Below are 21,365 nucleotides of genomic sequence, written 5' to 3' on the forward strand. Positions count from 1 at the left end.
TGATCGACCATGTCAGTGGCTACAGCCACATCCAATGCCCTCACCTCACTTGCTGGCTGGAAAGAATTAGTTTCTATTGGCAACAGTTGGCAGGAAGCACCATACAACACGTCTTCCGGGAAATGAACCAAGAGGTAGATCGCCTGTCAAAGGAAGGCCTCCTCCACAGCACAGGATCTTGGTCCTTGATGGCATTTGCGGACGGCGAATCCCACTCCATATAGGATTTCAGCATTCCGGGTTTTAATTTCTTTTTTTCATCTGTCTATTTTGATCTATCTCTGGCCCTTCCAATCTTGATATTTTGACATATGCCCTTCCTGTACATGACGGATTGTCCTTATTCTGCCCATCTATGTTTACTTGGGCGCTGGTCTCCCAATGCATGTGTGCATCTGTGTGCATCTCGAATCTCATTAGGCTATCTGCTACAGAAGAACCTCTCCTCTGTTTTTGACTTGGCCTTCCTATGTTTCATCATATGTACAATCTGGAACTATATCGTCTTAATATAACACTATTACAACTTTTTTTTCTTTTGAAAAACAATTATCATGGTTGCAATATCGATGGTTAAAAAATAATAAATAATAATAATAAATTTTTGATGCAATATCCATGGTTGTGATGGTTAATAAATAATAAATTTTAAGTAATAAGTCTTAAGAAATATTAAGAGGTTTGTTTGGACTTAAGGAAGCTACAAATTCTTCACCTTTGTGGTTGTTTTTTTTTTTTTGATCAATTTATATTTGTTTTAATTAATATTTGAAAAAAAAATATTGACCATTTTTATTAATTAATATCCACACAAAAAAATTAAATTATTAATAATTTTTAAAAGCGATGCAAGTATATTTAATAAAAAAAAAAAAAAAATATTTTTGGGTTTACTATTTTACTATTTGCACTATATTTTTAAAAATCGATATTAACTTTAGCTTTTGATATGGATATACCAGTTGTTAGAAATTAATTAACGGAGTACTGAAATATACAAAATATTGTAGAAACACAAATACATAAACGCATAAAACAAGAAAGACAGATATATATGGTTCACCCAATTTGGACTATGTCCACAGAAAAATAGTGAGTCTTTCTTTTTATATTATCCAGCAAAATGAAGAGATACAACCTACATCATATCCGTTGTAATTTCTTCTTCATTCTCACGCAACCTCCTCTCTCTCTCTCACTTAGAATAATCGTACATTGTCGTAATACAATTCCCTCATATAAACCGAGGGTTTCTTTCTAGGGGAAAAACCTTAAATTAACATAACTTCTACTCTCAGATCATCTGCCTAATGAACGACAGATTGACTACAAAATTACAATATTTTACAAGGCAACTTTTCATCTATTTTTAGCTTCGGGGGTGCTTCCCTTGAATCCCCTCCAGGGGAGATCATAAAATTCGTTGTTCGTAACATTTAATGCTTCATGATTTGATTGGTAATCAATTAATCTAAGATTAAATTGTTTAATGCTAAAAAATATCTAGTTTTTTAGAGTTTGGCTAGTGAGGAGTGTTACTACTCAAATTAGCACTAAATGAAAAAGTTTGACAATGGTGCTATAAGGGTAAGCACACTTGGGAAGCATAGGACACACCTTATTGCAATTTCCCCTTCACATTAGGCCAGCTAGCTCCTTGAAGCAATGGGGGGTCTTCCAAATTGTGAAACAAATTTGTAAAGTATATTGTTGTAAACACTAAACATTTCACTTCACTGACAAAAAACTCCATAGGTAGTTAGATAGAACAGTGCCAATCAAGTGATATAATATCTTAAGATTATTCAACAAAGCTTAGGGAATCAAACCAACTAATGATGAGGGTTAAAACTAATTTAAGAGTGTTGAAATCTGATATATGATTTGCTACAAAGGAAATACAAATAAGCATAGTGAAATCGCTCTTTAAGCCAGAGAAATATACATTTTACTAGACAAGAGAGAGATGTTATTTCACAAGTCAATGTCAAATGATATTTCAAGATTACCTCTTAATTATGTGCTACAAATCAGACAAGTTGGCCACTATCTAGCTTTTCATAATTTGATTTATCATAGAAAACGTAGAAAATGAAAAATTTGGATGAAGGAAAAACCTTCCAAGGGTGTGTAAGAACAATGTAAATGTTGGATCTTGGATCTTGGATGTATTGGCTATGGCAATGAAATATACTTATGAAAACAATCCATCAATAATAAATTACAAGTTCAAATAAAAAGTAAATTTGGAATTAGCACAAACTTGTATGAAAAGGATGTGAATCCCCTTAGGGTTTCACCAAAAAATCTACAAATTGCAATATAAGCGATATAAAGCAGTTAGGAGATAAATTCCACCATTAAAATGTGTTAAATCATCTTGAATGACAATTCAATAATGGATATATATCCTTTCATTCCATGCCTTGTAGTTGTTGCTTTCCTTCATATGTTGAAACCCTATGCGAGATCTTGCATTGACATCCCTGGAGGGGGCTCCTCCCCCTTCGCCAGAAGAGGACGCAGCCTTTCAAACCCTTGTAGCCTCTCTTTGAAGAAAACTGAGATCAAAAGAAACACAGGAAAGATTAGTGAAGAAGTTCGATGTGTGATAGTTACTCTATTTCAAAGCATAAACATGTCAACTTACAAGACTTGAACCTAGTGGGGAGGATAACAACGATTCCACCCAACCACCCAAGCTAAACTCAATTGACGGCATTAGCCCTTAACATACTTAGAGAATTGATTTACTATATAAAAATTACGAATAAAGTAAATATAAAATTATTATTCTAATAGAATATAAATTAATTTGTATTAACTTTTTTCCTTTTAGTTTTCATATAGCATAATTTATTTATTTTTGGGGGTTTCTTTCTTTTATTAATATTCAACATAACTATGGACAAGCATTGCAACCTCAAATTGAGAACTCTAGCTTTCAAAATCATTAGTTTTTAATCAAAAATACCAAATCAACCCCCAAATTAAAAAGTGGTTTTGACTATAGAAAAACACTATTACCTCAAAATTGAAAATTTTAACTTTCAAAATCTCTATTTTTTAATCCAAAATACCCAAATCAATTCCCAAGTTAAAAAGTGGTGTTACCATATTTTGGGGTTGTAATTACAACGTTTTGCAATGATGACCTTAAAACTTCATAATATTGTTAGCAAAAACCTTAATTCAACATCTAAATTGATAGGGGGTACTACTGATAGTACTTTTTTCTCTTTTTTTTTGAAAGGGATGGAGGCAGGTTTGGACCTATGCGCTTCACATGCTTGTAATGTTGTTGACAAAAATCTTAAAATCAACCCTCAAATTGAAAAATGGTGGTAATAGAAATATTTTTTTCCCTAGTTAAAATTACAACTCCTTTAAAAAATTAACTTTAATTCTTTTTTAGGTTATGTTTGATAATTTAATTTTTTAATATGCCTTTTTTTTCAATTTTATGTTGGGTTTTAATAATTAAAAGAAAAAAAACTATAATGTGTGTGTAGTTGTTGCTTTTTTAATTTGTTATTAATCGGTTTAAAATTTGATTAATTTTTCTAAATGGAGCATGAAGGTGGAGAATTTTTTATTTTAATTTAGTTTTTTAATTAATTAATTTTACTTCAAAAAGTAATGAGGTTATGGTTTCTAAAAAGTAGTAATTTTAACCTTGTAAAAAGAGGGGTGATTTAAGAGTACCACTTTCTTATTTGGGGGTTGATCTAAGGTTTTGGTTGAAACGATACCAATTGTTGAGGTCATAGTTTCAAAAAAATTGTAATTTTAACTTCAAAAAAATGGATGGTTATGGGAGCTCCAGTTCTTGATTTGGCAGTCGATTTTAAGATTTTCATTAAACAATATTGGCTGTTAAGGCCATGGTATCAAAATTTTGTTTTAAACTTTAAAAATAAATAGTGATTATGGGAGAACCAATTTTCAATTCAATGGTTGATTTTAAGGTTTTGGTTACAAAATATTTATGATTAAAACCATAGTACAAATAAGTTGCAAATTTAACACACAAAAAAAGTTTATTCTAAAGAACCACTTTTCTTTTCAAGATAAAAATGACTATTAAATCTGGCTTCTAAAAAAATGAAATGTTAGAGGGTTCTCATCTAAGTTGTTAATTATGACATGAAAATTTGGATTGAGTGAATATTATGCTATAGAAATTATAGGTGCTTCCTTTACATTTACATCATTATTGATGACTAAGTGACACTTGGGAGACTACATAGAGATTGACTCTTAAAGGTTAGAGAATGGAGGTCCACCACTACAACACATGATAGGGAAATCATTATTTTCATGTTTATTTGATTAATAGAATTCCTATCTTTCACCGCTCCTAAATCTATTCTTCATGGTTCATGTTATTTTCATTGCTTTTGAAACTTTGGCTTTTAGTAGATTTTGGGAATCTACTTTCTCGAACCTTTTAGAAGGGTTTTATTTTGGTTAATATGTGGAGGTATATTTGGGAGACCAACATGGTTGTAGAGTCACCCTCCTCCTCCTCTTGTTTCTTTAGCTTAACAAAATAACCATATAAATGAACTTTGGAGAATTGTTATACATTATTTTTTATTCTCCTCCCTAAAACCCAACTTTAACCCAAATTAAGGTTTTTTCTAAAAAAAAAAAATTAGGAAAGGCAAACTTGGGGAGTTCATCCATATTTATTTTCCATGTACACAAAGATAAAACATATATGATTGAACAATACATCCTAAAAGAGGCCTTTTACTTGGATTCCCATGATACTTATTACCCTATATTACTATCCTTTCTTTCTAGCTCATGTTAAGCCCAATAATGTTCCACCTCCACAATGATTTCATAAAAAAAATACCACAACAATCTCATGATTAACTCATGAAGGAACATTCCTAGTGTGGCTTTTTTCTTAAATTGGAGCTCGGAAATTTCACCTCTTAATTTATGTTTTCCCATAACTTAACCCTTTGAATTTTCATCCTTAGATCTATTATAAAATACAATCAAAACAACAACAACAATGAACTATTTTAGCTCTTAACAACCTTAATCATATATGCAATTCTAAAGAAAATATACCAATGTGTTCCCATGAGTTTCAATCCTCAAGGGAGATCCTATCAAGCATAAACTAGAGTTAGAAACACTTATTACTACTATAAAATAACAATAATTATTCCCATATATTCTTCAATTTTGATATTAAATCACTTAACTTATGTCAAATCAATAAGATAGATAGCGTTGGAAATTTCAAACCATAAAAAAATTATTAATCCTACAATTTACACTAACATTGGAAAATTGGAAGCTTCATTAATATGCATAATGATTAAGCTCATGTACGTACCATAGCCTTGTCACAAGGTTAGTGCACTTCTCTAACTCTCCAAAATCTTGGCTATAGAGAAAAAAGAAAACCCTAGTTCACACCAAGAATAACCAACAAGCATGTCCTCCAAGGCACGATGTCTCATATTCTTCTTTTTTCCCCAAGTATAACCTAAGGTTTTAACTTGAATCCCTAATCTAAAAATCTCCAAGGGATGGAACCCTAACATTAATCTTCAAGATTTTCCAAGAACCTCAAGAAACCTCAATGATTCCACAAGAGAGAGAGAGAGAGAATTCAATTACATAAGAAGATTCAAGAGAGAGAGAGGGGGAGAGAGAGAGAGAGAGAGAACAGTCAATTACATAAGAAGATTCAAGAGAGAGAGAGAGAGGCCAATTAAACACATAAAAATATCCAAGAGAAAGAGAGAGAGAGATCAATTACAAAATATGATACAAGAGGGAGAGAAAGACATGTCAAGTACATAAGAAAATCCAAGAGAAAGAAATGCATAGAGATATCAAGAACACAAGAAAATCCAAAAGAGAGAAGAAGACTATTTTTCTCCTCTTAATCACTTATCTTCATAAGAGTGAACCAGACTAATGAGTGAGTAAAACACTCTTTCTTTCCTTTATATATATGAGACGTAAGGGAATACAACAACAAGTATGTGGGTCAATGCTTAAAATGCAAGGGTGCTCCACAAGGTGTGTCAAATGCTCCTTATAGAAGCCTCCAAAGGCTCCATCTATCATACTAAACCATGTACTCTACAAATTCCACTCACTTTGCATGATAAATTTCATAACTCAAGTGTCTTTAAGAAAAACCCAAGTCTCCATACAAGAATCCAACCTACCTTATGTTCTCTATCGTTTGATGCCACCCTCAAAGATGCAGAAGCCTCCTCTTCCTATGCAAGGAATTATCTAAGAAAGCAACCTTCTCCTTGTGGAAATCATGTAAAATTTCACCCAATTTGTAAAGCAATGTCCACCCAACTGAGGCCAAGCAACCATTGAGTAGGAAATATCCAATATACAAATCCATCACATACCATCTCTCATGTCCAAATTTGCCATAGGTCATCTAGTGGATGAACATACACCATGCACCCAAAATCTCATGAAACAATCCAAAACATGGTGTGAACACTTTTAGAGTAACCTAAAAGTAAACACTTAGTAACATTTGTAACGTCGGACCTAGTAACCACATACTTCACTTAATGAGGAAACTTTCCTTATAACATTGGTAAAGGTTTTTTGGTTCGCCAATGAGACTTGATCCACAAAGATACACACATTGTTAAAAATCCATGAACTTTGGTGGAGTCCCTTTTGATAATGTTGATAATAATAATAAAAAATTAGAAAGACCCACAGAGTTTCAAGAACAAATTACCTTCACACAAGGAGTTCTTGAACAATACAATCTACTGTCAATTGTTCAATGACCCATGGACAACAATGTTGATAAAGTTGAACCAACATGACTATTACAGAATTAAAAATGTTTATACACAATGCATAGTAAATTTTATTTATTCTTTATAATATTATATCTATTCTCCTCTAAAATGCCAAAGTAGTAAAAATGTGAATTGGGAGAATTTTTTTTATATGTTAACTAATTTTTAGAGGTTTACAATGTATGGATAATGGGAGAGATGTTGTCACATAATTCTACATTTTAAAACAAGTGTTGTTGGGCAGCGTAGTTCCTGCCATTGAAATTAAGGATTATATTGCTACAAAATTTGCATATAGAAGTTGCTAGCATGATGCATATAAAGAATACTATGAAATATGTAAATTGATATTAGTATAATATGGAGAAGATTGATATATATTTTCCATATATGTAAACTAGCAGACAATGATTGTTTTACAAAGCACAATTGTATTCATATTTATATGACAAAGTTTGACAATTTATATTTTCCCAAAAAAACAAAATCTTGTAATTCAGTTACAAAATAGTAAATTTAGTAGGACTTGTTCAAATCATATTTACATTATGTGCATATATAACTAAATGGATGTCACATTCATATAGATTTGAATTAGAAATTGTTTAGTAGAATACACAATTACATAGTGTTGATCAATTTGGCATGGCACTTAACATGATGTTAGACTCTTGCCTAGACAAGGCCTAATAATGTGAAAGTTGTGAGGGATTTTTCTTGGGTTTATTTTGGCCTAAGAATTCAACTATTGACCATCTCATAACTTGTGGATGTTTTGAAAAAGAGATGAAGAAACAATATTTATTCATGTTTCTTTTGTTTTTTCTAAAAATATCATACATTGTCTAATAACTTTGAAAAATAATAGAGAAAGTAGGAATTCAAGTAGAGTGGAGAAGAACTATTTTCTAATTATATGAAAAAATCTTGTAAAATTTAGGATTCCAATAAATGATAAAATTAGAAGGACCAATCAAAATCAAAAGTAGAATAGAAATGAAATAATAATGTATCCTCTCTTTGACTTATATATAAACCAGTATAGATCCATCTTAACTACGTATCTACCAAGAGTCGAGAGGGATCAAGTCTCATTATATGCAAATATCTTTTTAGAATGCAAAAATTGAAAAATGATTTACACATCAAGATATTTAATCCCTTTTCGTGGTTGATAAATACATGACTAAGATAGATCTATAATGGTTTCCTATCACTCTCTATATAGACCATGTGTAATTTTTCATTGTTTCAATTGTATTTTTGAATAATTTATTATTATTAATATTTTATATTAAAACTTGAATGAGTTACACATTTCCTAAATAAATTGTTTTATCTTTAATTACTTTTTTCCTTTCAAGCAATGAAATATTTTACTAAGATCAACATTAACACACACAAATATATTAGTTAATATGGACACACACACAAATATATTAGTTAATATGGATATTCAAATAGTTTATTTAAGTTCTATATTGAAATATTTATAAGAGAAAAATAAGTTTTTTTTTTTAATTTTAATTACTTATCTCTATAAAGTTATATAAAATTATATTATTTAACATAGACATAATCAATTATGTATAATCAATTAAGTTTTTATTATAGCCGACCATGTTTCTTCCATTTAAAGTATTTTTTTAAGGGACGTGTGTCAACTCCAAGATGAGCATAGATGAAATTACACATCCCCCTCATACTGGATTGTAGATCGGCTCAACCAGTATAGATCCATGTTAACTACAGATCTACCAAGAGCCAAGAGGGATAAATCTCATTATATGCAAATCTCTTTTTAGAATGCAAAAATTGAAAAAAATATTTACACGTCAAGATATTTAATCCCTTTTAGTGCTTGATAAATACATGATTAAGATAGACCTATAATGGTTTCCTATCTCTCTCTATATATACCATGTGTAATTTTTCATTGTTTATGTTGTATTTTTGAATAATTTATTATTGTTAATATTTTATATTAAAAATTGGATGAGTTATACATTTTCCTAAGTAACTAAAATATTTTACCTTTAATTATTTTTTCCTTCCAAGCATTAAAATATTTTACTAAGATAAACATTAACACACACATATATTAAAATATATTAGTTAATATGGATATTCAAATGGTTTATTTAAATTCTATATTGAAATATTTATAAGAGAAATATAAGTTTTTTAAAATTGGTAATTACTTTATCTCTATAATGTTATATAAAATTGTATTATTTAGCATAGACATCGAAATATTTTATTTATTACTAGAAGAGTGAAAGTGAAATGTTTTTATTATAGAGGAAAATGTTTTTTCATTTAAAGTATTTTTTGAAAGTACATGTGTCAACTCCAAGTTGAGCAGGGACGTAATTACACATCCCCCTCATATTGGATTGTAGAATGAGCCTCTTGTCTCAACCAGTATAGATCCATCTTAACTACAGATCTACCAAGAGCCAAGAGGGATCAAGTCTCATTATATGCAAATCTCTTTTTAGAATGCAAAAATTGAAAAAAGATTTACACATCAAGATATTTAATCCCTTTTAGTGCTTGATGGATAGATAATTAAGATAGATCTATAATGGTTTCCTATCTCTCTATATCTAGACCATGTGTAAATTGTCATTGTTTAAATTATATTTTTGAATAATTTATTATTATTATTATTATTTTATATTAAAAATTGAATGAGTTACAAATTTTCCTCTTATGTTAAATTAATTAGAAAATTGAAACATGGAGAATAAAGGAAGTATGCATATAAGAAGTTATGCTTTGTTTTTATTAATTTATGTGGATGATATTATGTTATTAACAAATCATAAAAATACTCTTGATAAAAATGTACTCATTTCTCAGTCGGGAAGGACAGCTCTGCAACTAAAACCTAATGGCGACCATGAGGTAAAACGGTGGGGAGAAACCAAGATAGTTAACGGTGTAGAAACCAGAGAGTAACAACAAAAGACAAGCAGGGAAACCGAGAGAAAAAGGCATGACGGAAGAGGTTAGGAGGGGAGAGATCCCCTCCTACCGAGACGCCACGACAGGAGAAGGATAAAACAGTCAGCCAGCAGCAGAGAAGCAGAACGCAAGCCCTGTCTTAGGTGCGACCTGGCAGGCAAGTAGAAGGGGAAAATGTCTGCCATGTGCGAAGGAGAAACCACGGTTCGTAATCCCGCCAAATAAACTGGAAAGGTACAGAAGCTACATGAAGGATCACGCCATGATCTGTAAGTTCGTTGGAGTCTGGCCGTCCGAAAAAGACCTCACCAGATGGATTCAACAAAAATGGCAGCCCCTAGGACACATCGAGCTGAAGCTGGGAGAAAAGGGCTTTTTTACGGTAATCTTCTCTAACTTGCAAGACAAAGAAAGAGTATTTGAGAATGGTCCTTATTTTTACTATAATGTTGGTCTATTCATGAGATAATGGGAAGAATGCTATAACCCCAATAAGGAAAAAATTTTAACAACACTGGTATGGGTTAGATTATTTGGTTTACCAATGGACTTCTGGGACCCGGAAATTTTGGAAGGGATAGGAAACACGATAGGGAATTTTGTGAAAATATCGGAAACCACAAAAAAAGGAAGGTATACTTTGTATGCTAGGATATGTGTATACATGAATATTTCTAACCTGATCCCAGATACAGTGGAGTTAGAGTACCAAGAAGAAGTTTGGCAGCAAACCCTGGACTATGAACATATACCTTTTAGATGCCGCAGATGTCATGAATATGGACACCTGGTCAAAGAGTGTCCCATAACAACGGAAGAAGACGAGAGGAAAAGTAAGCAGCAGAAAAAAAACAAACAGATCAGGAAGGATTCTAGGAGGTGAAGAGTAGAAGAAGACCAACAAAAGAAAACTCAAACGAAGGAAAAAAGGTACAGCAAACAAACCCAGGAAAATCAAATAGCTTCGAAATCCTCCAAGAAGAAGGGGAAGATGAGGATCAAACCATGGAATACCAGGAAGACAAAGAGAAAGACACTAGCTCTAGTAGTGAAAGGACCCATACTAAGAGAAAAGCACCGAGTGATATTCTAGAAAAAGGCAAAGAACAGGAAGAACAGACAGAAAACATGGAGACAGAAATGGAGATAAACAAGGGGGAAGACCTAAGTATAGAAGAAGAAGTCCTGAGAAAGTTATTAAATGAATGGAGAAACTTGGATGAGCGATTTATCCCCGAGGATCAGAAAAGACTCTATGCAGAAACATTCCAGCAATATCAAGCCAAACAGGGAAAAGGCAAAACAACGACTGAAGAACATCAAGAGAATCAGAAGGACAGTCAACTAGACTAGCAAGGACAAGTAAAAGGAGGGAAAAAAAACGAGGACGGAAAAACATTAAAGATTCCATCCAACTAATGGGGGAAATGTTAGTGAACATGGGGAGAGTTGTTCCACTTTCGGCGGTGTTCCAAACCCTCAATCAAACCCCTCAATGATAATGACATCCTAGAATATAAGAGGTCTGAATAGTAAAGGGAAGCAAAGACATCTAGCAGAACGGCTGAGAAAAGACAAACCACAGATTATGCTACTCCAGGAAACTAAAATCTCAGGACAAAAGATGGAGGAAATTTTAAATAAAATTAAACCTAGATATGAGCAAGTAACCATAGATGCTAAAGGAAGTGTGGGAGGGATAATAGTCATCTGGAATCTAGTAGAAGTCATAATAGACTGGTGGATAAAAATGCCCAGAATCCTTACAAGAAAGTTTAGACTCATAGGGCAAAGTGAATGGTTTTTAGTTTCAGCAGTCTATGGGCCCCACACCCTAGTAGATCGAGGCTTATTCCTCACTCATATGCAAAAGCTTGGGAATATGCATTAGGAACAGATGTGGATCATTGTAGGAGACTTCAATATGACAACATCCAAAGAAGAGAAGAAAGGAGGAATACAGAGGGAAGACCCGGAGATGGAGAGATTCCGAGATTTGCAAATGGAATTAAGGTTGGTAGACATTCCAACTATAAATGGAAAATTTACCTAGAATAACAGAAGAGGCAGGAACAAACAAATCACGTCAAGACTAGACAGATTTCTAGCTTCCAAACAATTAATAGAAAAGGACATCTTCTATGAAGCTTCCATTCTCCCATCTATAGGGTCAGATCATTGGCCTATTAAACTGGAGATTGCTATGAACCCTCAGAATAAAAAAGGCCTTTCCAGTTCGATGCCTTTTGGCTAAGAGATCCAGAATTCATAGACAAAATGAAAACGTGGTGGCAGGAGAGTAAAATTGGCATGGAAGGTAGGAACAAAATGCATACATTCCAAATTAGACTAAAAGACCTAAAAGGAAAAATAAAGAAATGGAACAGAGAGGAATTTGGTAGCATCCACAAAAAGAAAGAAAAACTACAGATAAGAATGGAGGGAATCCAACAACAAATCATAGAGGGAGGAAGAAGTGAGGAGTTGGAAGAGGAGGAAGGGAGGGTGATTAACCAAATCGAGGAAAGAAGAAAGCAAGAAGAAATTCTATGGAAACAAAAATCACGAGTCCAATGGTTGAAAGAAGGGGAGAAAAATTCAAAATTCTTTCACAAAGCAATGTTGAATCACAGACAACATAATAGAATCTTTTCACTCAAGGACAGTCAAGGGAACAGGGTACTTCAACAAGAAGAAATGGAGAAGTTACTGGTAGATTACTTCAAAGGGATCTTAACAGAACCTAATATATGAAGGGAGGAGGAAATTACTAATGTGTGCCAATATATTCCTAAAAAAGTGACCAGAGATCAAAATCTGGCTCTACTCAGGGTGATCACAAAAGAAGAAGTGGAGGAAGTGGTAAAAAAATGGCGAAGAACAAGGCCCTGGGGCCTGATGGATTTACTATAGAATTTTACCAAGCCTCCTGGAGTTTCATGAGCCAGGACCTTGTGGAACTTGTGGAAGAATCAAGATGTACAAAGCGCATGCATCCGGCCCTAAATGCCACCTTCCTTGCTCTGATTCTGAAAACGGAGAACTCGGAAGAACCCCAGGGCTTCAGACCAATATCTCTATGTAATGTAGTATACAAAATACTGGCTACAATAATGGTAAACAGACTTAAACCAATCTTGCCTGACCTCATAGCTCAGGAGAAAACTGGTTTTGTTAAGGGAAGACAGATAACGGATGGTATAGTAGTTGCTCAAGAGGTAATACACTCACTGAAAAACTCCAAAAACAAAGGCATGCTAATAAAACTGGATCTGGCAAAGGCTTATGATCGTCTTAGTTGGGATTATCTGGGGGGTATCCTAAAGGCTCATGGCTTTGACGAGAGATGGGTGAAATGGATAATGTCAATGGTAAGCACCTCGGTGATGTCAGTTATGCTAAATGGAACCCCTTCGGAAGCCTTTAACCCCACGAGAGGGCTTAGACAGGGAGATCCCCTCTCCCCATTTCTATTCATTCTAGCAGCAGAAGGTCTGGGCAGGCTAGTGAAAGTGTGCCTGGCCAATGAACAGATAAAGGGATTGCGAATTTGGGGTAATGAAATTCCTATAACACACCAACAATTCGTAGATGATGTAATGATCTACGGACAAGCCACCCTCAAGGAAGCTCAACAGATCCTAAAAGTTCTTTCAGAGTTCACGAAAGCAACAAGGACAAAGATTAACAATGAGAAATCAGAAATATTCTTCTTTAACACTTAGGTAGCATCCCAAAGATTCTTGGCTAGAACAATGGGATTCCGAGTAGGAAGCTTCCCAGCAAAGTATCTTGGCATAATGCTCAATGAGTATCAGTACAGAGTAGTGAATTGGGGACCCCTCATAGGCAAGATAAGAAAAAAGATAGAAAATTGGAAATTCTGGTCTCTGAATACCCCTAGTCGGATAATCCTACTAAGAGCAATATTGAAATCCATCCTAATATACCAAATGTCTAGCCAAGCTGTTCCTAAATCTATTTGTCAAAAATTAGTAGCCATATTTAAGAAATTCTTATGGCAAGGAACAAGTAAAACACGAAAATGGGCATTGCTTTCCTGGGAATGGCTCAGCAAACCAATCAAAGATGGAGGCTTAGGTCTACGTGACCCTTATATACTCAATCAAGTGATGGGCACAAAACTGTGGTGGAGGTGGACACAGGGCGGATAGGACCTATGGAAGAAAATTTGGGAGAAGAAATACGAGGCAGCAGAGAAACCAGAAGACAGGATGAGAAGCCAAACAGAGGAAAAAGGATCAGCAATATGGAATCTGGCTAGGAATAATAAAGATTTGATAAGAGACTACAGCTTTTGGGAGGTAAGAGAGGGGGACACAGCCAAGTTCTGGGAGGAATCTTGGCAACAACGAGAAAAGCTTCTCCATAAAGAAGCCCTCCAAGAAATCCATGAATTTACCTCCTGAACAGAGGGGGAATTGGTTGGAAACTTTTGGAAACCAAGCATAGGGGAATACTGGTGAAATTGGAAGTAAATGGGGGACTGGGAAGCAGCCCCAGAGATAGCAAGCTAGGATGATTACAACAAAGAAATGGAATCTAGGAAGGTCGCAGTAAAAACAGGGCAGGATATACTCCGATGGGGAACCCGAATAAAAGGCATGTTCTCTATAGCAGAAGGTTATTATTTAAAGGTAGGGCATAATAAACAGATAGAATCAAAAAAATGGAAAAGCATATGGAAAATCAAGACTTGGCCTAAAGTAACCTTCTTTCTATGGATTTTACACCATGGACGGGCACTAACCTGGGATCAAATTCAGAAAAAAGGCATGCAGGGACCCTCATAATGCGCTCTATTCCACGAATAGGAGGAGACGATGGAGAACCTAACAAACAACTGCACCGTCAGTAGCAACTGGTGGAGTAGTCACTAGCAACTATTTGAAAATTGTCATAGAAACTACCATAATATAAAAAATACTTTGGAAAATTGGCCAAGAAAACCTTACCAGAACCAGATCTTAAACCGCGCGTGGATGTTGTCTGTAGGGTTCATGCTTTGGAACATCTGGAAGGAAAGAAACAACATGATATTTAAAGAATAAAAGAGAACCCTGGCCAAAATATGGAAACAAACAATACAAAATATCAGAGAAACAATTTTAACAGAAAGGTGGAATGATGAAGACTGGAAGATTAACCAAACAGAGGAGAGAATTTTGCAGCGGTTACAATTAAAACAAAGCATGATAGACAGAACCCAAAGTAAAAACCAAAACAGAGAGGTTGAAGAGATAAGCACTTACAGGCATCCACCGCAAGGCTTTGTCAAGTTAAACTTTGATGGGGCAGCAAAAGGCAACCCGGGAGAAGCAGGAATAGGGGGGCTACTCAGGAACGACGGCGGAAAAACTCTGAGAATTTTTGCTATGGATTGTGGAGAAGCAACAAACAATGAAGTGGAGTTACACGCGCTAAAACGAGGACTCGAAATTGCCATTCGGGAAAAGCACCAGAACCTTCAAATTGAAGGTGATTCGAAACTGGTAGTTGACATGGTAAAACAACTACAAAACAAGACACCGGCGGAAAAGATTAGTAGGATCTGGAGAACAACGTGGTTAACCACTGAAATAGGGAAATTAATAAACAAAATAGACTATCTTATCCCCACACAAGTAAGGCGAACAGGCAACAGACCGACAAACTGGCTAGCTAATTGGGGGATCCGAAATAGGGGAAGGTCAATGGACCTCAGAGGAACATAGCTCCCTCACCCAGAGGAGAAGGAGCAGCTGCAGAAACTCCTAGACGTTGATAACAGTGGCAATAGCGATCCAAAGAGGAATGTTCAGGAAAAGGCAGCAAGTGGCAGATGTGGGGAAAGTACACAACCGATGATGACAGATAGGACACACGCGAGAAATGAACGGAGTAATTGGCAAAAAGGGAAGCTAATGGAGCAGGGCAGGGACGGATCACATCCCGAGAAGCCAGGAGATGCACAATCAAGGAATGAGATGGTGGAGGGCAGGTGTGGAGCTAGGAAAAGGGTCAGAGAAGGGATGGCAAGTGGTAGCAAAAGGACAAAGAGTATATGGCAGGAGCAGCCGGGAGGATGTAGGAGTTATGAGGAGTAAAGGTGGACAGAATGGTCGAGGCACATCCCAAGAAAAGGACTCGGGAAAGAGTGCCAGGAAAGAAACAGGACAGGTGGAGGTCAGAAGGGACAGAAGGATAGGAATAAACCAAAGAGGGCCTGAGGTGGCATTAGGAATTTTCATGCAGCAGAGCACGAAGCAGGAGGGAACGAAGAAAGGTGGTAGACAGGAGCAGTGATCAGACAAAGGCTACAACAATGGCGGGGAAAGGTGGTATGTAGACTCATTCTCCTGTTCGGTCTTTTACGTTGTAGCTAGAAGTAGGAGTCTAAGTAATTTTCCTGAGGAAACCATGAGGCTGAAATCAGAAGGTAGACATAGCCTGTCTGTAGGAAACCTCAGACCCGGGAAGCAGTGTCCTTACTGGACCAGAGGAGCAAGCCAGAAAGCCCTAGCTCCGAGGAGATCTGCTGGTCATCCGAGGAAAATGAATCAAGGCCTCCTGAGGAAAGGAAAACCCAAACCCAGGATAGCTCTCAGGGTGGATTCTCTGGAAGGCGAAATAACCCTGTAAGTAGCCGAACCCTAGCTCCTATCAATCTTGTAGAAAAGTCCAGAAGGAAAAAGAGTAGGAAATCCCTAGAAAAAAGGAGAGAAAGTTGTCCCTTTCGACAGCCAGAGAGAAAAGATGATCTACATAGACCGTTAGAGAGCTAGCAACAAGGGCAACGAGGGGTTCCTGTGGCCATTTCGAGTGGAGGAAATGAAATGGGCCGAATTACAGGCTGGCCCTCGGTGCGTTCTGTGCCATCACACCATTTTCAAACCCTGGGAAACCAGAATTCTGGCAAGGAAAGGGTGGTAAGTAAATGGATCAAAACTCAAATTTTAAACCATGTTACTGACTTATGGTATCATGTCTTGCTAGGTAAGAAAGATTCAGTAAAGCGCAGCATTCAGTCAAGAAAGAACATGGCCCCGCGGAAAGCGAAAAAGGTTCCAAAACAGGAAGAGGGAACCAGCAAAAATCTGAAAAGGAGAGGAAGGAAATCGGAGGCTGAGCATATGATGAACATTATAAATGCTTACATGGTGGGGAACCCACCCGAAATTCGGGAGCAGATAAATGGTTGGGAGAGAGAGCTGAGATCAATCAGCTTGAACTAGGAGGTCCCCAGGGGAGATTGGGAGGCCATGGTGCTGGACCCAGGTAATTTGCGCAGCCGTAACTCACTCTTCAATAAAACAATCCAACATTACTGGATAATGAAGCATGTGGTAGCCAGAGCTATGGAAATGAATCGGGCTGTCTGGGAGGAAGAAGAGGAGGAAATGAGGTAGCGGAACGAGCAGTTATGGAACCAGAACCAGGAAGAATTGGAAAACATGAAGTCTATGCTTCTTAAGGAAATTGCAGAGGTACAGATTCAGGCCTCTCGCAACAATCTCATCTTGGGGAGAGTTGAACAGATGCTGAGGGAGATGAAATGGATAATGGAATAGAGAAACGAGATCCCTGGATCAAGCGCCAAGGCGTCTGCCCCGATAATCTCCTCAGATGAGGACTGATGCAGTATGTCAAGTCTGTTAGTGTTTTTTGATGCAAAAAACTGAAATCTGATGTATTACCTTAGAATAAAAGCTAGGATAATGAGTAGAGCTCGGAAGAGCAAACATGTTAGAAACACAGAGATGAACATTTTCAAATTTTGGGTTGGATTTAATGCAGACAAGTGGTTGCCTGGTTTCCTTCGGGCAGGTTAACCACCTGGGACATATGAAGGATGGATGTAAATTTTGATTTTGAAATATAGATAGCAGCTCTGCCAAAGTTAACAAAAAAAAAAGTACTCATTTCATATAATAGTGACATTTTCTTCTTAGGTAATATCATTGTTATTATTAAGACTCTTGTGTAGAGAAATAGATAACCTTGAGCGTGAATGTCATCTATTCTATACATAATAAATGGAAAAAAAAAAAGTAACAACAAAAATTTTATATTGTTGTTATTTGAACTATAGAGTTAGTTAAAGTTTATGGAAGAGGGTTATCTATTCTATAAATGGTAAATGAAAAAAACGGTAACCACAATAATTTTATATAGATGTTGTATGGATTATAGAATTAGTTAAAAAATCATAGAAGAAGGTTGATAACATTAACAAATTTTGTTTAGTAAAACAATTATGTATTAAAATGCAAACTAATTACTCTAAGTTTGAAAAGACCAATATTAATTTACTATATATATTATCAAATTTAATCATAAAAATATAAATAAATGCAAATAAAAATTATTTATTCAAATAAAAGTTAAAACCTATAAATAAATCTCAACTAATAACACATCTAAAGGAAAATTTATATACATAAAAATATATAATTTAAAAACCAAAAATATGAGAAGTACATGTAATGTGTCACGTCTCCTCCCACTTTTACCTGCTTCTACAAGCTCTCAATCGTAAACATGAGTTGAGTGTCACTATGATATGACCCAGCCTCCAAGTTCTAGTTATGGAAGTGGGGCCGACAAACTGGAAAGAAACTGACATCCATCAAAGACTACAAATCACTCAAGAGCCTAATAACCACCCCAGGTGATCAATCTCTAAGCTGGAACTCTTTTCACTAGGTTTACTCCCCAACTGCACCCATAACATTGCATCCATGCAGTTGGAAGACTATAACTACATGCACAAACATGTCTCCATGCGGTTATGACCTAAAATATTCAATTCAATGCATTTGATCGTGAGATCTATGCCACTTTTTTAGGCTATCCTCTAGACCACTGCCTAGAACTTTCTAGAATCATGATAATGATGATAACAATCCTTAAACAATCAAAGCTTGAGCCAACCCTTGATCATTACATGCCTAATGCAAGATATACATTTCATCAAACATATAATAAACATAGAAGCTACAAGTCATGAATGCATATCTGATAATAAATATTTGAACTTCATATAAGAATCACCAAGAAGGCTTTATGCTACCTCTAGCTAGTTGCAATAACACTTGTTAGCCCATGCATTCATAAACCATCGGGTAACTTATCAAATTATGAACAAGATCCATAGCTAAAGCACATCATATAACCAGAATGGAAAACATGAAAATTAGCCATAAGATCACCATAATAACCAATACAAATGCTCATAGATCACAATAGTAAAACAACTCACATTGACATATGAAAATGCCAACCAAGTCAAGGACTTCCACGTACCACCCGAGCATAGATTGGTTGAACCAAAATCTCTCTTTCATCCAATCACCCCTGCACCATATTTCAAGCATGAATGTGGGATAAAAAGGCTTAAACAAAAATAAAACCAACCAGGACTTCCAAAGGCCAAAACACCTCAACCCTCAACTACAGTGATCTCACCTATACAGTGCAAAAATAACTAACAACATCCAGATTTGTCTCTCGCACGACTGTCTAGGGCTCCAGGAACTAGTAACTCAACCCATAACCTTCAGGGAATCCAAGTTGTTACAGGGCTCCAGAGATCTCCCATCTCAACCCACAACCCCTAGAGAACCTAAGTTGTTTGAGGGATCCATAGAATTTATTCCAATCCACAACCATAGGGAATTTGAGAACCAATTAGAAAATCCAAAAGGGAAACCCACTACATCATGGCTATCTAGGAAATGGCAAGGCAAGGCTAAAACCATTGCCAATCCAAGCAAATATTCATGCCAATGACAACAAATAACGAAGTAACCACATGCATATACCATGCATCTAAAAACTAGCAAGGAAATCACACATGCAACTTGTTATATACAAAGCAATCCAGTTGCAGTTGTTGATCCAACTATCTCCTTGTGCTTCCTTGCTTTCCTTTACTTTCATTTGCTTTCCCTTTGCTTTCTTTCTCCAAATCCAAGTGAATGCTATACTTCTCCAAGAATTCTCTTAGTGTGCAAGAGTGTACGAGAGAATGAACAAGAGCTCAACTCAAAATTGTCAAAAGGATGAAATTGACCAAAAGCTAGTAAACGTTTCGTTGATAAATTTTTATCATTGATGTCTCTATTTTCTTCATTTTCCTTCATTTTTCCTCTAATTTCCCTTGAATGCATATTTTTGTCTCTTCACCTTCCTTTCCTCTTATTTTCCTTTATTTTCATAATTAAATACCAATTATTGACTCTTTTCGTTTGTCATTTCCTTTGCCAATTTCTATAGCCATAAATAAACCACAAGTGATGCCCACTATAATGTTTTTCTAACATTCATCGTGGAATATGTGAACCATGACCTTGGTCTTAGTTTATTTACATGGAAAATCAACTAGGGGTTGTTACAAACCCCCCCGGGGGGAACACCATCCTTGGTGTTTTATGACCCTTATAACTAGAAAGAATATGTTTCCCATGAGGCTTTGTAACACAACTTGATGCAGTATTTACATCATACCAAATTGTCGAAATCGTGAACACCATACTGCTTATTGGATCTTTATAACACAACTCGTTCCAGTATTTACAATACACATATGAATATATAAACATAAATCAAAACACACATACCACGCACATATGCTCATCCAGCAAATAAGGAAGGATACAAAGCCTGCATCTGATCATCCATCTCCCATGTAGCTTAATCGGACCCAAAATGCTTCCAATGCATTTTAATTTTCTCTATTGCTCGGTTTTGGAGCATGAGTTGTTTCCACTACAAAATGCACTGAGGTTCTACCCATAACTCTCCCTCTATTTCCACCTACAATATAGGCCAATCAATCACATGATCAACATCCTAGACATATGAACCTATCTCTTAAGTAATGAAACATGGAAAACATCACGGACTTTCACTTTTGGTGGTAGTGAAATTTTGTAAGCTATTGGTTCAATCCCCTTAAGGATCTCAAGAAACCCACAATACCAAAGTGCCAGCTTGGCACATGAACCAGACCTCAAGGAGCTCCTCTTAGGCTTGATGTGAAAGTACACATGCTCCCCAACTTGAAACTCCTTGAATTCTCTATGTTGATATGCATAACTCCTATACATGTCATGTGTTGCCTTTACGTTCCTCTTAATGACATGCATTTACTGCTCCATCTAAGCCAATATATCTGGTCCAATTAGCACCTCGTTCACTAGATCACTCCAACTGATAGGAGTATTGCAACCCTACCCATAAATAGCATCAAATAGACTCATCCTTAAGGATTCCTAATACCCATTGTTATATGCAAAATCCACTAGTGGAAGATACTCCTCCCACTTCCTTTGTTGATGCATGACATACATCCTCAACATGTCATAAAGAATATTTTTGACCCTCTTTTTCTGTCCATTTCTATGTGGATGATAAGTTATACTGGGAGCTAAGTGTGTCCCCAAGCCTACAAACAACCCCTTCCAAAACCTAGAAGTGAACTTGGCATCGTTGTCTAATGTGATCTTCTTCGGAACACCATGCAACCTTATTATCTCCCTAATGAAGATATAAGCTACCTCGCTTATTGAATTA

The sequence above is a fragment of the Pinus tabuliformis genome, chromosome 8, assembly GCF_031772625.1.
Source record: "Pinus tabuliformis cultivar Carrire ecotype Pingquan chromosome 8, CPIR1, whole genome shotgun sequence".
Lineage (NCBI taxonomy): Eukaryota > Viridiplantae > Streptophyta > Pinopsida > Pinales > Pinaceae > Pinus > Pinus tabuliformis.